The following is a 15190-nucleotide window of genomic DNA, read 5'->3' as shown; positions in this document are numbered from 1 at the left end:
CTCATGGGACCTAAGAAGGATGTGGTGCTGGAACAAATGGATGAGTTCATGGAGAACTTACGATCGGAGGTGCACAAGGAAATCGCAGAAGTGCGATCTCAGCTGGGCAAGGAAGTCTCGGAAACAAGAGCTGAAATCCAACGACTGCCGGAGTTGTTGATGACCCAAATGACCCGATTACTTGCAGCGGGCAAAACGCAGATCGAGATACCGGTTGCGGGCGGCGATCGACATCCCCCAGTCATGCCCAGAAATGGTTCGTCTTCGTCGGAGCCAGTAGAACCCGAGATGAGCTTTTCCCACACCCCACCGCAGACGACTTTTCCCCCACAACCTCCGCCCCACCCGAATCCTTATTTTCAAGCTCAAAATCACGGTGCCGATGTCCGGCCGCCGAGAATGGAGCTGCCTGTGTTTTCGGGTTCCAATCCCGAAGGATGGATTTACCGAGCTGAACGGTATTTCCTCATTTTCCGTCTCACTGAACCGTTAATGCTCGAAACAGCCATCATCGGACTGGATGGGGATGCCCTCACCTGGTTCCAATGGGAAAACCAGAGACGGCCCATTACTTCTTGGGAAATTCTCAAACGAATGGTGTTGCAACGGTTTCGCACGGCTCCGATCGGGTCACTGTCTGAGGAGCTGTTATCAGTGACACAAACCACCACCGTGCGCGACTACCGACTTCGATGGGAGGCAGCGGCGTCGCGACTTCCAGGGGTGCCGGAGTATATCCTGGAGGGAAGCTTTGTGAAGGGCCTTAAGGAGGGAATCAAGGGGACTCTCCACATGTTACAACCCGTGGGTTTGACCCACATCATGGATACAGCACAACGAATAGAGGAGGGGAATCAACTAATTCATTTGGGTCAACCAATTCGCTCCACTAAACCCAACTTAAGTCCCATTGTTCCTAATCGCCCAACCCAGAATGTGTTCCACCCAAAACCCCATACAGCCACACTAACATCACCACCTTCGCAAACAACTATGGTGACTTCAACCGGAAAACCTCCTACTGTGCGTAGAATGTCAGAGACCGAGTATCAAGAGAGAAGAGCGAAGGGGCTGTGTTTTCGTTGTGACAAGAAATATCACCGCGGCCATGAATGTGACCAAAAGCTCCTACAAGTGTTGTTGTTCGCTGATGAGGACGAACCTCAACCAGTTGTGGAGTCACCACCACCATCTCCGGCGGCAGAGGAAGCTGAAACTACGGAGGAAACACTGGCGACACTCTCATTGAATTCTCTAGTAGGTATTACTTCAGCTCACACCATGAAACTTGCTGGAAAAATAGGGCAGCAACCTGTAGCAGTGTTAATTGATAGTGGAGCTACACATAATTTCATTTCTCTTGAGGTGGTAGAAGCTACGGGGTTACCAATCACTCAGACAAACGGGTATGGCATTCTTTTGGGTACCGGGGATAAGGTAAAAGCTGAAGGAGTTTGTGCTAATGTGTCCTTGGAGTTGGGAGCTCTTCGGGTAGTCACCGATTTCTTGCCCTTGGAATTGGGAGGTGCGGATGTGATACTAGGAGTGAAATGGTTGGAGACCTTGGGTAATATGCAAGTTAATTGGCGTTCTATGGTGATGAAATTTGAAAGAGATGGAACTTGGGTCACTTTACAAGGAGACCCCAGCCTTTGCAAGTCCCCAATTACCTTAAAAGCAATGGTTCATACGGTGGAACAGGAGGGCTATGGATTTTGGGTTCACTTGGGGTCTATTCATGGGCACGAAAATCAACAAGAGATCAAAGTACCCGCACCGGTGGCTGGTTTGTTAGAAAAGTACAGAGAGGTGTTCAATATGCCCCACGGATTGCCCCCAAAGCGAGACAAGGAGCATCGGATCGTGTTGAAGGAAGGGGTAGGGCCAATCTCGGTCCGTCCCTATAGATATGCTCAGATTCAAAAGGGAGAGATCGAAAAGATGGTGCGAGAAATGCTGGCATCGGGAATATGTGTGCCGAGTACAAGCCCTTTTTCAAGCCCAGTTCTACTAGTCAAAAAGAAGGACGGTGGTTGGCGGTTTTGTGTTGATTATCGGGCACTGAATCGTGAGACAATAGCGGACAAGTTTCCCATACCCGTGATTGATGAACTCTTAGATGAACTCCATGGAGCCAAGGTATTCTCTAAGATCGACTTGAAGTCCGGATATCACCAAATACGAATGGCTCCTCAAGACGTTGAGAAGACGGCGTTTCGCACCCACGAAGGCCACTATGAGTTCCTTGTCATGCCATTTGGCCTCACCAATGCTCCGGCCACGTTCCAAGCCCTCATGAATACCCTATTTGGGGATCTTCTCCGCAAAAGTGTACTGGTTTTCTTTGACGACATCTTAGTGTACAGCTCCTCTTTGGAGACTCATGTGCAACATTTGGAGGAAGTCTTACGACGGTTACAGCAGCACCAGTTGTACGCCAACCAAAAGAAATGCTTCTTCGGGCAAGATAGTGTTGAGTACTTGGGCCACATCATCTCAGCACAAGGAGTGTCCGCAGACCCTTCAAAAATAACTTCTATGGTACAATGGCCGGTCCCAAAGACTTTAAAGGAGCTCCGAGCCTTTTTGGGATTGACGGGGTACTACCGAAAATTTGTAAGGAACTATGGAACTATTGCTCGGCCACTAACGGACCAACTCAAAAAAGATGCTTTCGGATGGAATCAAGAAGCTCAACATGCGTTCCAACAGCTCCAAGAAGCTATGTGTTCGGTACCGGTTCTAGCTCTTCCAGATTTCTCAAAGCCGTTTGTTGTGGAGACAGATGCCTCGGGGGTTGGGTTAGGAGCGGTGTTAATGCAAAATCAGCAACCCATTGCGTACTTTAGCCAAGCATTGTCTCCAAGGTCGCAAGCCAAATCCGTCTATGAACGTGAACTGATGGCTATTGTGTTGGCTGTCCAAAAATGGCGTCCTTATCTCCTTGGGCGCCGATTCGTGGTCAGAACAGATCAACGAAGCCTAAAGTACCTCCTTGAGCAAAGATTGGTGGCGGACGACCACCAACGGTGGATGACTAAACTCTTGGGTTATGACTTTGAGATCCAATACAAACCCGGTCTAGAGAACAAGGCAGCCGACGCCCTCTCAAGAGTCAACAACAGCACGACATTGGCAGCCATTTCGGTCCCTAATATCATCTCCATTCCGGAATTGCAAGCACAAGTAAGCAAGGATCCCTTGCTGTCCAAGGTTATTACTGACTTGGAAAAGGGTCAAGATGGGGGAGGATACACTTTGATTCAAGGGGTGTTACGTTTCCGAGGCCGACTTGTGTTGCCATCTACTTCACCTTGCATTCCGTTGTTGTTACAAGAGTACCACGGCAGTAAGATTGGTGGCCATTCAGGGGTATTTAAAACATTTCAGAGGCTGGCAGCGGATCTTTATTGGCCGGGAATGCGCAAGACGGTTCAACAATACGTAGCTGAATGTGCGGTTTGCCAACAGAACAAGTATCTAGCACAATCCCCCGCGGGAATGCTTCAACCCTTGCCTATCCCGGAGCAAGTTTGGGAGGACATATCCATGGACTTCATCGAAGGATTGCCAATGTCTCACGGGTTTGACTCAATTTTTGTGGTGGTGGATCGTTTGACAAAGTATGGTCATTTTATTCCTCTACGACACCCGTATTCAGCAGCAACGGTAGCTGAAGTTTTTGTTTCTGAGGTGGTGAAACTTCATGGTTTTCCACGGTCTATTGTATCGGACCGCGACAAGATCTTTCTAAGTCTCTTTTGGAAAGAGCTATTCCGTTTACAAGGCACTAGCTTGAAGCACAGTACAGCCTACCATCCCCAATCAGATGGCCAAACGGAAGTTGTCAACAGGTGCTTAGAGACTTACTTACGTTGCTTTGTTGGTGAGAACCCGAAGAAATGGGTTAAATGGCTGGTTTGGGCCGAATATTGGTATAACACCTCATATCATGTGTCGGCTGGTATGACACCCTTCAAGGCTCTCTACAATCGTGATCCACCGCCCTTGATACGATTTGAACCAGCTAGCACAAAAGTCTCCGGGGTAGAGCAACAGTTGCAAGCTCGTGATGCTACCTTGGTGTTGCTCAAAGAGAACCTTCATCGCGCTCAGCAGAAAATGAAGACTCAAGCTGACAAGAAACGCAGGGCACTTGAGTTCCAGGTCGGAGATTCGGTTTATGTCAAGCTAAGACCTTACCGACAGCGTACAGTGGCCAAGCGCGTCAATGAGAAGTTAGCTCCACGGTATTTTGGCCCATATCCAGTGGTAGCTCGTGTTGGTTCAGCTGCCTACCGCCTACAACTCCCTCCTGATGCCACCATACATCCGGTCTTCCATGTGTCTTTACTTCGTGCTGCTCTGGGTCCGCACCAGCAACCAACTCCACTTCCTCCAAGCCTTACAGCTGAGTTAGAGTGGCTGCTCGAACCAGAAACCGTGCTAGCTATACGTCCAGGCACCCATAAAGTACCACCACAAGCCTTGATCAAGTGGCTGCACCTACCAGCTAGTGAAGCAACTTGGGAGGACTTTGCGGTCATCAAAGATCAGTTTCCACACTTTCACCTTGAGGACAAGGTGAGACTCGTTGGGGGGGGTATTGATAGGCCACCCTTAACTTTTGTGTATGCTAGGAAGAATAGGAAGGGTACTATGGTCAACACCTTAGGGGATTGACTACTGCTGAGGTGGCAAAAAGTTGTTAGCTTGGGTGTTTGTGTGAGTGTTTTCGGGCACAGCTTTGGCTGGAATAAGAGAGGCAGGTTTTGTCTTTTGTGAGTGAAAAATTTCCATCTTCTTGTAACCATTTTGGGAGAGAACCAGGCTCTCGAATTCCTGGGTATTCAATTGAAGGCTATACTGCCATTTTTCATCTCTTCAACTCCATTTTCTTCTATTTCTTGCTGTTATTTTACTGGTTTGACAGGGAGAACCTATCAGAAAACTAAACAATACAAATAATAGGGGAACGATGACTATGAGAAATTATAGTGGGAGACAATTAATTTTAAAAAAGATTAGTATGTAAAGTTGAAACTATAATTTTTCACAAATTAGGTAGGCTGTAGGAAATCCAATGTTGACTATGTAAAATCATGCCAGCTACCTCAATGAACTCAAAAATCAAACACATAGTTAAAATAAATTAATATCTACCAACACAACACATAAAAGATACCAAACAAAATTTCCACATAGAAGATGCATACACTAATTATGAGAATATGGAGGGTTTTTCAAAAAAAAAAAATTATGAGAATATTCTTGATAAAAGTTGAACCCTAAAAGTTTATTAAATATCCTGAGCAAAGACATGAACGAAAAATCACAATGTAATGAAATATTAAGTCAATTATTAAAAGATACTATGACAAGTTAGCTCCCTTTTGCTGGAACTGGAGAAGATGCAGACACTTAATATGAGAATATTCTTGAGAAAAATTGAGCCCTGAAAATTCGTTGAACACCCTGGGCAAAGACATGAACAAAAAATAAAAATGTGGTGAAAGATAAAAAGTCGTCTTTTATAAGATACTAAGATAAGTTCACTCCCTTTTGTTGGGACTGGAGAAGATGCACTTGCTAATTATGAGAACATTCTTGAGAAAAGCTTAACCCTGAAAAATTCCTTGAACACCCCAAGCATAGACATTAACAAAAAATCACAATGTAATGAAAAGATGAAAAGTCATCTCTTAAAAGATACCATGAAAAGTTAACTCCCTATTGCTAGAACTAGAGAAGATGCAAACCCCCAATTATGAGAATATTCTTCAGACAAGCTGAACCTGAAATTCGTTGAACACCCCAAGCAAAGAAGAACAAAAAATCGATGTAGTGAAAGATAAAAAAAGTCGACTTTTAAAAGATATTATTACAAGTTAACTCCCTTTTGTTGGGACTGGAGAAGATGCAAACATTAATTATGAGAATATTCTTCAGAAAAGGTGAACCTGAAAACACCCCAAGCAAAGACATGAACAAAAAACCACAACGTAGTGAAAGAGATAAAACAATTGTTTATTAAAAGATACTATGACAAGTTAACTCCCTTTTGTTGGGACTGGAGAAGATGCAAATACTAATTATGAGAAAATTCTTGAGAAAAGCTTAAACCCTGAAAATTTGTTGAACATCCAACCAAAGACATGAACAAAAAATCACAATGTAATAAAAAATAAAAACTCGTCTACTAAAAGACACTATGACAAGTTAACTCCCTTTTGTTTGGACTGGAGGATGCAGACACTAATTATCAGAATATTCTTTACAAAAGCTGAACACTGAAAATTCGATGAACACCACAAGCAAAGACATGAATAAAAAATCATAGTGAAATATAAAAAATTGTATACTTAAAGATACTATGACAAATTAACTCCCTATTGTTGGGACTGAGGAAGATGGAGACACTAATGATGAGAATGTTCTTCAAATAAGCCAAACCCTGAAATTTCATAGAATACCCCAATCAAAGACATGAACAAAAAACACAATGTAGTGAAAGATAAAATAAGTTGACTATTAAAAGATAGTATGACAAGTTGACTCCCTTTTACTGGGAGTGGAGTGCAAACACTAATCACGAGAATATTCTTGAGAAAAGCTAACCCTGCAAATTAGTTGAACACCCCAAGCAAAGACATGAGCAAAAAATCACAATATAGTAAAAGATAATAAGTCGTCTATTAAAAGATATTATGACAAGTTAACTCCCTTTTATTGGAACTGGAGCAGATGCAGAACTAATTTAATGAGAATATTCTTTAGAAAATCTGAACCCTGAAAATTAGTTGAACACCTCAAGCAAAGACATGAACAAAAAATCACAATGTAGTGAAAGTTAAAAAGTCATCAATTAAAAGATACTATGATAAGTTAACTCCCTTTTATTGGGACTGGAGAAGATGCAGACACTAATTTAATGAAAATATTCTTGAGAAATTCTGAACCCTGAAAATTACTTGAACACCCCAAGCAAAGGCATGAACAAAAAATCACAATGTAGTGAAAGTTAAAAAGTCATCTATTAAAATAATCTATTAAAAGATACTATGATAAGTTAACTCCCTTTTATTGGGACTGGAGAAGATGCAGACACTAATTTAATGAGAATATTCTTGAGAAAATCTGAACCCTGAAAATTAGTCGAACACCCCAAGCAAAGACATGAACAAAAAATCACAATGTAGTGAAAGATAAAAAATCGTCGTCTATTAAAAGATACTATTACAAGATAACTCCCTTTTATTGGGGCTGGAGAAGATGCAGACACTAATTCATTTTATGAGAATATTCTAGAGAAAAAGTGAACCCTGAAAATTTGTTGGAGCCAAAGACATCCTCTCGAAACAAGAAGCTCCACACGGAATATAAGACGAATCATCTTCCTAAAGCTTGTAAATTGCCAACAAAGAGCCTGAAACTAATTAAAAAAAAATACAAACCACATAATGACTTGAAATAACTGCATGTTCAAAGTCCAAACAAAAGCAAATTCAAGCTAAAACGAAAAAGGAAAACTAAACTAAACCACAGGTATGAGATAAAAGTAGTGATAAGGGAAGTTAACACCCTTCAAAGGTGCTTGTAAATAGGAATATTGAAGCAAGTCAAGTTCTTGGAGTTAACAAACAAAGGCAGATGCTAAGATTGCCTCAAACCATTTTTCATCACCTACAAAAATCCTCAAAGAAGAGGAGGTAAAATGTAAGAACATCTTTTAATGAGGCCTATTATATATCTTCATATGGTCAAGATAGTAACATAAGTTCAGTGTGAACGATTGCAAACAAATTGATCACTAGCTTGGCAAACATAGCATATCTATTGTTAATAAAATGCCAGCTTAACAACAAAAGGTCAACAATTATCTTAAAAGTTAATTAGGAAACATAATCAGTAACATGGCGAGCAATAAAAATTCAGATTAGAGATTAACGTACAAAAAGAATCAAAATACAAAATTAAAATATGAAACATAAGCACATTTCTAGTAAGGCCTAAGCCTTCAAAATCATAACAGTTTCACAACTTCAAATGTCAACTGTTTAATCAAATAACACGACACTGTCAACAATAATCTCAAACCAAATATACCAGTCCCAGATACATTTAACAAAGCCAATTAGAAACAGAACGATCAAAGTATACACAACACCACCCTCTCCAAATAAAGTTAGATCAAAGAGAACATTACCACCAATTGAATGTCAATTCACCATTTTTTCTATAAATATATAACTCCCCTGAGCATTTGAAGATAGAATATCAGAGAGAAATGTAGCGTGAACACTATCGCACCTAAAAAATAGTCCACACTGAAACTAGGATACCATCAAACAAAGAGTGTGATCAGAAATCAGACTAATCTCCCAAGGAATTATAAATACGACACCAACATATCAACACCATAGTAAAACCAAATGTCTAACCTCATACCAAGAAACAGTTGGCCAGGCATAACAAGTTGAGGGGCAATAACAGTAGGCATTGCCTTGCTCTGCATTTATAAAAAATTACAGGCAATAAACAAAAGATATCAATCAAACATCTGACATAGCATCAAGGCATCCAACCAAACAAGTACCACGACAACGGATTAATTCATGAAACCAACTATCTTTCAAATGAGTATACAATGTAGTTCCAATTCCATATTCATAGGTTATTCAAAAGAAGACGAACACACTAATTAAGAAAATTATTTCTAGAAAAGCTGGAGCCTGAAAAAACATTGAACACCCCATGGCAAAAACATGACCAAAACATTGCAAAGATGTAGCAGAAGATAAAAAGCCGTGTTAAAAAAAAAAACCATGCCAAGTCAACTCCCCTCTGAGGTTAATTACTAAATCTGATAGTGTCATCAAAGTTCTGCATATAGTATCAAATTTAATTCAAGCGAAGCATGAAGACATATGCGTCCCTGATTTAACACAGCTAATGGAAATAATCTTTGAGTAAAAGCGGATCACTGAAAAATTCATTGCAAGTCCGTGAGCACAAAAGAATAAGGCCATGAACACTTTCACATCATAAAAAAACATAAGCCCAAATTAAGATCAATGAATTGCCGAACCTCTAGTAGCACCCCTATCACTTTAAGCCTTGAACAAAACATTTGCCGACCTAAAATGAGAGAATTCAGAAAATACTTGGATCCCTATAGTTCCGAAAAAAATATCAAAGGGAGACCAAAGAATAAGTAAACATATAACTTAAGTTTGGGAAGGGAACACCACCATCACAGGAAGCATCCATACGAGTACCTAAGAAAAGATGCATTTACATGAGAAAATACCAACATCTAGGGAAAGAGAGCCAATTTAAAATTGAGTATATAAAAATAAAACTCTTATTTTTCACAAAATAGGTCGGTTGTAGAAACTCCAATTTAAGAACTACAATGTTGATCGAAGGGAAGAACAAAAAAATCAAGAAAAAATAGAAAATTATAAAAAATGCTACACAAAAGTAGCAAAAGTATAAAAAAGCAAACGATGATTATGATACAATCAAGAAAAAATAGAAAATTATAAAAAATGCTACACAAAAGTAGCAAAAGTATAAAAAAGCAAACGATGATTATGATACCACCAGTGCAGTGTTGTTCTTGGAAAACCACACCACAATTGCAGGCCAGCTTTAATTCCCAAGAGTTTTATCCAGTCAAAAGTCAAATATGTACTGAAAAAACGATAAATTTACCAAATGAGGAAAAACATACAGTGAGAGGGGGGAACAACAATTTATAAAAGGATAAGTATGGAAAGCTGAAATTCTTAATTTTCACAAATTAGGAAGGTTGTAGGTAATCCAGAGTTGACTATGTGAAACCATGGTCATGGTAGCCATCTCCATAGGCTTAAAAACAAACGACGCATTTACCTAATGAAAAAAATACCATCATATAGGGAGAGAGAAAATCAATTAAACAATGCTTGCTAGTTGCTATCTCCATGAAAACTGCAATAACGTCCAAAGGCCAAATCAAGAAAATTCAAGAAAGAAGCACTAAGCAATATGTCACACAAAGGAAGTGAAAGAGTAAATAAGGAATGATGACTGATTCCACCAACCAATGCAATGTTAGTTCACAAGAGTTCTATCTATTCAAAAGTCAATTAAATATAGAAAAAACCAACACATTTACCAAATGAGAAAAGACATAGGTAAAGAGTAACACAATCAATTTAAAAAAGGATAACTAAGTAAAGCTTAACTTCTTATTTCTCGCAAATTAGGTAGGTAATTGGAAATCTAATGTTGAATATGTGAAACCATGGTAGCTATCTCCAGAAGCTGAAAAAACAAATGCATTTACCTAATGAGTAAATACTGTCATATAAGGAGAGAGAAAGTCAATTTATCAATGAGAAGTAAATAAAACTAGTGTTCTTATTTTTCACAAAGTAGGTCAGTTGCAGGAATTCCAATCATGACTTTGGGAAACCATGCTTGCTATCTCCATAAGAACTGCAATGATGTTCAAAGTGCAAAACAAAAAAAATCAAGAAAGAAAGGAAAACTAAACCATAAGTTTCAACATATAAGCTCAACTCCCTTACATCCATGATCTAAAATATTCTGGAGTGAAAGACAAGTGAAATTCTCCTCAACACCACTCAATAATAAAAAGAAAATTATTAGTTTGGAGCTGCACTTTATAAAAAGTTGCCTACGTACCCTATTACTTAATAGGGATCAAGCTCCACGTAGTTCTTAAAACCTGCAAAATAATTTAATTAGTAATAAATCATGAATACAAATTGTAATCGAGAACACTTTAAAATATACACAATCGACTAAAGAACACTTTCATAACTAAAAATGTAATCGAGAATACAAATTGTACATTTATTAACAAAAACAAATCTCTTTTATGTAAAAGATGTAGGGCTCGTTTGGTACACTGTTTAAATACTATATATTTAAGTGCCGAAAGTCAATATTACCGAATAGCAAAACAAAATAAACATTGTAAAACAAGACAAATTTCATTAATGTCAACAAATAAGGCATGGACTATAAGCATAAAACAATGAAGAAAAAACCATATAATCTATAGAGCTTTGAAAACTGAAACAATGACAAAACACATGGGAGCATTATGAGAGAGCCAAAAATCACGAGTAAGATTTTATTATAACAGATATGGTGTAATGACCGCTCTAGTAATGTGGATTAGAAAAGGCAATTAGCACTAATTTTTATTATTTTATTATTATTTGTGAATTAATTTTAAATGTGGACCCCAATATTTAAAAATAAATGTTAGAATTATAATTTCTCAATTTTGGAGATTTTATTAAACTCTAGGGGTATTATTTAGCTTATATGTAAAATATGTTAATTTTGTAATTTTTGCTCGGCGACAACAGAAAATGTGATGGATGGGTAGATTGATCACATGGGTAAGTTTAGAACCTTATTTCATAGTGGGAAATATTTTAGAGAAAATATTTTATCGAGATTGAGCGGGGATATGGAGTTTGACCATTTTACCCCTAGTCTTGAAAATACCCTAGTTTTATGAGTAAGGGCATTTTAGTAATTTGCCAAGGGGGGAGTAGGTGGCAGCCTAGGGTTGTGACACCTAGTAGTTTAATCAACTCAGCAAGGAATTAATCAATTAATTCCCTTTTCATTTGAAATAGAAAATGAAAGAAAAAGTCAACCTAGAACTCTCTTTTTCTCTTCCTCTCTTTCGGCTGAGGCAAATCCAAGGCAAGGGCATCATTTTTTCTTCCATTTCTCTGGAAATTATCAAGGATTCAAGGTTGTAGTAAGTGAGGTAAACCCTAGAAACCTTTATCTTTTGAGTTATGAGTTTTTTAGTTGAGTTTATTTTGGTTTCAAGCATGATTTTGATTTATGGTGGCTGTTAAGTTTAGAAATGGTTAGGGTTAGATTTTTATGCTCAATATTGGTTGATTAAGGGTTCTAGTAGTTAACTTTGATGCTTGGTGTTGGTTTTAAGCAAGCTTGAGTTTTGAAAGTCAAGCTTTGAGCTTTAATGGCATAAATTGAATTATTGGTTTGTTCTGTGATTTGTTGGTCGGAAATTATATGATGTGTTATATGCATTTCTTACTGAGTCTGTTGACTCACAGTTTCTACTTTCATGTGTAGGTAAGGGAAAGGCTATGACTGAACAGGAGTGAACCCGAGCTCAGATGGGATTGTACATGTCAAGCGGCGCGACCTGGAGTGTTCGGTCTCGGGACATCTGGGAGTTATATTTTGAAAGTCGCTGTGCGACCTGAAAATTATGTATTTTGAAATGTAAAGTTTAAAAAGTAAATTTTACGAAGTTTGAAATCGGGATCCCGAGATTTGTAAATATTATATTATATTACAAAGTTTAATATTTAAAGCAAAAGTTTTAATTTGACACGTTTTTCGAGAAATTCTTTGATTAGCAAAGATTGCACAATAATTGAAAAAGCACTGTAGCGTGCCTTAGCATTAGGGCGTTACAATTTTGGTATCAGAGCCGCCAGGTTTGTCTACCGAAGCTTGCTATGACATGTACAATCTTCATCAGAGAAAGTTCGGTTCACGGTTCAGTAAGCCCGTACTTGTTTAGTATTTTAAATAATTGTGAATGTGAGAGCATGTTAGGAAGCATATTAGATTTTAATTAATTATTTTAAAGTGCGTTGCCTTAGAATCCATAAGTGCGGTAGAAAGTTTGTAATGGGATCGTTGCCTGACCAGACTGACTTACTAATTGGCAGGTTTGTCCTATAGTATGGACACCTGGTGCAATATGGGGAGTCTGGATAGTGTGGTCAGGGCTAGTAACGGTTGGAGAGAATGGAGTTTGAGTTCTTCCCGCAACCAAGGTGAAAGCCTTTGGATGGCTTCTGATGGGAGTGATGGTCGTTCGTCACAGGCTCCGTGGGGGTTGGAGCAAAGATTCGCAGAAATGGAAGCTATGATTCAACGACATGATGAGGAGATTCAGAGGTTGAAACAACAAAGGTTTCCTGTACTATCTTTACCTCAGATGCCAGGCATTCTCAATTCGGTATTACCAGCAGAGCATAGTATGGCTGATAATCAAGTGGGATCATTGCATGAGAAAATTTGGATAAATGAACCTACAGTCCTTCAGGGAGATTCAGATATGAAGAATGCTCTCTGGACTGGGAGCCCTAGAGAATGTATTTTAAGACCTCGAGAGATTATGCCACGAAATTGGGATACCGCTTGCCATATTTCTAGTTATGGCAGAGGTGGTTGGGGCTCCATGGTTGAGCAGAAGAGTAAACCTACGTCATCAGTGGTGGGTTTAAAACGGAACAAGCGGTTCCGAGGAAATCAAGGCAAGGGTGTACGCAAGGATTATTCTTACCCTGAGTGCCCGCGATGCAAGAAACATCATCCCGGAGAGTGCAACCGAAAAGCATGCTTCCTGTGTGGCATGGTTGGGCACTTTAAGAGAAATTGCCCTCAGGCAAAGAAAGATAAGCAGAAGCTGGAAGTAAAGCCTGTACTTGCTCAGACATTTGCTCAGAAATTGCATCCAGTCCTTCTATGGTGAAAGGTTAGCTTTTTATCAGCAACTCTCATTTTAATGTATTATTTGACTTTGGGACTATATACTCGTATGTAGTATCGAGAATATTTAATCTTTTGGATAGACTTTATGATTTTCTTGTAAGAAGGTTTGGAACCCTAATGCCTAGCGGGGAATTGGTTATCTTTAATAGGCGCATTAGATCTATGCCAATGAGGATCGAAGATAGGGAATTGAGTATTGACCTTATAGATTTGAAATTAACGGAGTTTGATATTATACTGGGAATGGATTTCTTATCTAAGTATTCGGCCTGTATAGATTGTAGGCGTAAAATGGTGACTTTTCAGCCGGAAGGTGAAGATCCATTTGTTTATGTTGGGTCAGTTCAGGGGTCTCGAATCCCAATTATTTCTGTGTTGAGAGCTAGGGATTTACTAAGCAATGGTTGTGTAGGATTTCTAGCGGTAGTTTTTGACTCCAGCAGACCTGAAACATTTGGGCCTGAGGTAGTCCGGGTGGTGAAAGATTTTCTTGATGTGTTTCCCGAGGAGTTGCCGGGATTGCCGCCACAGCGAGAGATTGACTTTGTAATTGATTTGGCACCTGTAGTCGAACCTGTTTCTAAAGCTCCATATAGGATGGCTCCAGCAGAACTCAAGGAGCTTAAGTTACAACTTCAGGGGATGCTTAATATTGGGTTTATTCGACCCAGTGTATCGCCCTGGGGAGCTCCGGTTCTTTTTGTGAAAAAGAAAGATGGTTCCCTCAGAATGTGTATTGATTATCGGAAACTAAACAAGTTGACGATTAAGAACAAGTACCCGTTGCCCAGGATCGATGATCTGTTTGATCAGCTTCAGGGAAAGACAGTGTTTTCGAAGATTGATTTACGGTCGGGTTATCATCAACTCAGAATTCGGGAGGAGGACATACCGAAGACTGCTTTTAGAACCAGATATGGGCACTATGAGTTTCTGGTAATGTCATTCGGATTGACCAATGCTCCTGCGGCCTTTATGGATCTTATGAATAGGGCGTTCAAGGATTTCCTCGATAATTGCGTTATAGTGTTTATCGATGATATTCTTGTATACTCTTAGTCAGAAGAGGAGCACGAGCATCATCTTCGAATGGTGTTACAACGACTTAGGGATCACAAACTTTATGCCAAATTCAAAAAGTGCGAATTCTGGTTGTCCGAGGAGTCCTTTCTGGGTCATATTGTGGGAAAAAAAAATGGAATTATGGTCAATCCAAACAAGATAGAATCAGTGAAGAATTGGCCGAGGCCCAAGTCTGTGACGGAAGTTCGAAATTTTCTCGGGTTAGCAAGGTGTTATCGACGTTTCGTCGAAGGATTTTCTAAACTTTCTATGCCCCTAACCGAATTGACCAAGAAAAAAATCAGAGATTTGTGTGGTCAGATAAGTGTGAAACAAGTTTTCAGGAGTTGAAGCAACATTTGATAACAGCTCTGGTGTTAGCTTTGTCATCAGATCCAGAGAAATTTGTAGTTTATTGTGATGCATCCAGATAAGGTTTGGGATGTGTTCTGATGCAAGCTAACAGAGTCATAATTTATGCTTTTTGTCAATTAAAAGATTATGTGCAACACTATTCAACTCATGAGTTAGGTCATGCTGCAGTGGTTTT

The 15190-nt window shown here is 39.4% G+C and overlaps 1 long non-coding RNA gene across 1 annotated transcript; it reads right to left on the bottom strand.

Annotated features, from left to right (window-relative positions):
* Window positions 1-6454: 6454 nt before the first annotated feature.
* Window positions 6455-13520, bottom strand: LOC133032764 (uncharacterized). The gene is made up of 2 exons (XR_009685356.1): window positions 9604-13520; window positions 6455-9278 (listed from the first exon to the last, which is right to left on the bottom strand). It is a non-coding gene; the product is annotated as an uncharacterized LOC133032764 (long non-coding RNA).
* Between the last annotated feature and the right edge of the window lie 1670 nt (window positions 13521-15190).

This window comes from Cannabis sativa, chromosome X (genome assembly GCF_029168945.1).
Source record: "Cannabis sativa cultivar Pink pepper isolate KNU-18-1 chromosome X, ASM2916894v1, whole genome shotgun sequence".
NCBI classification, from domain to species: domain Eukaryota; kingdom Viridiplantae; phylum Streptophyta; class Magnoliopsida; order Rosales; family Cannabaceae; genus Cannabis; species Cannabis sativa.
Note: the sequence above shows the minus strand (reverse complement) of the source record. Positions and strands in the feature narration are given on the sequence as shown.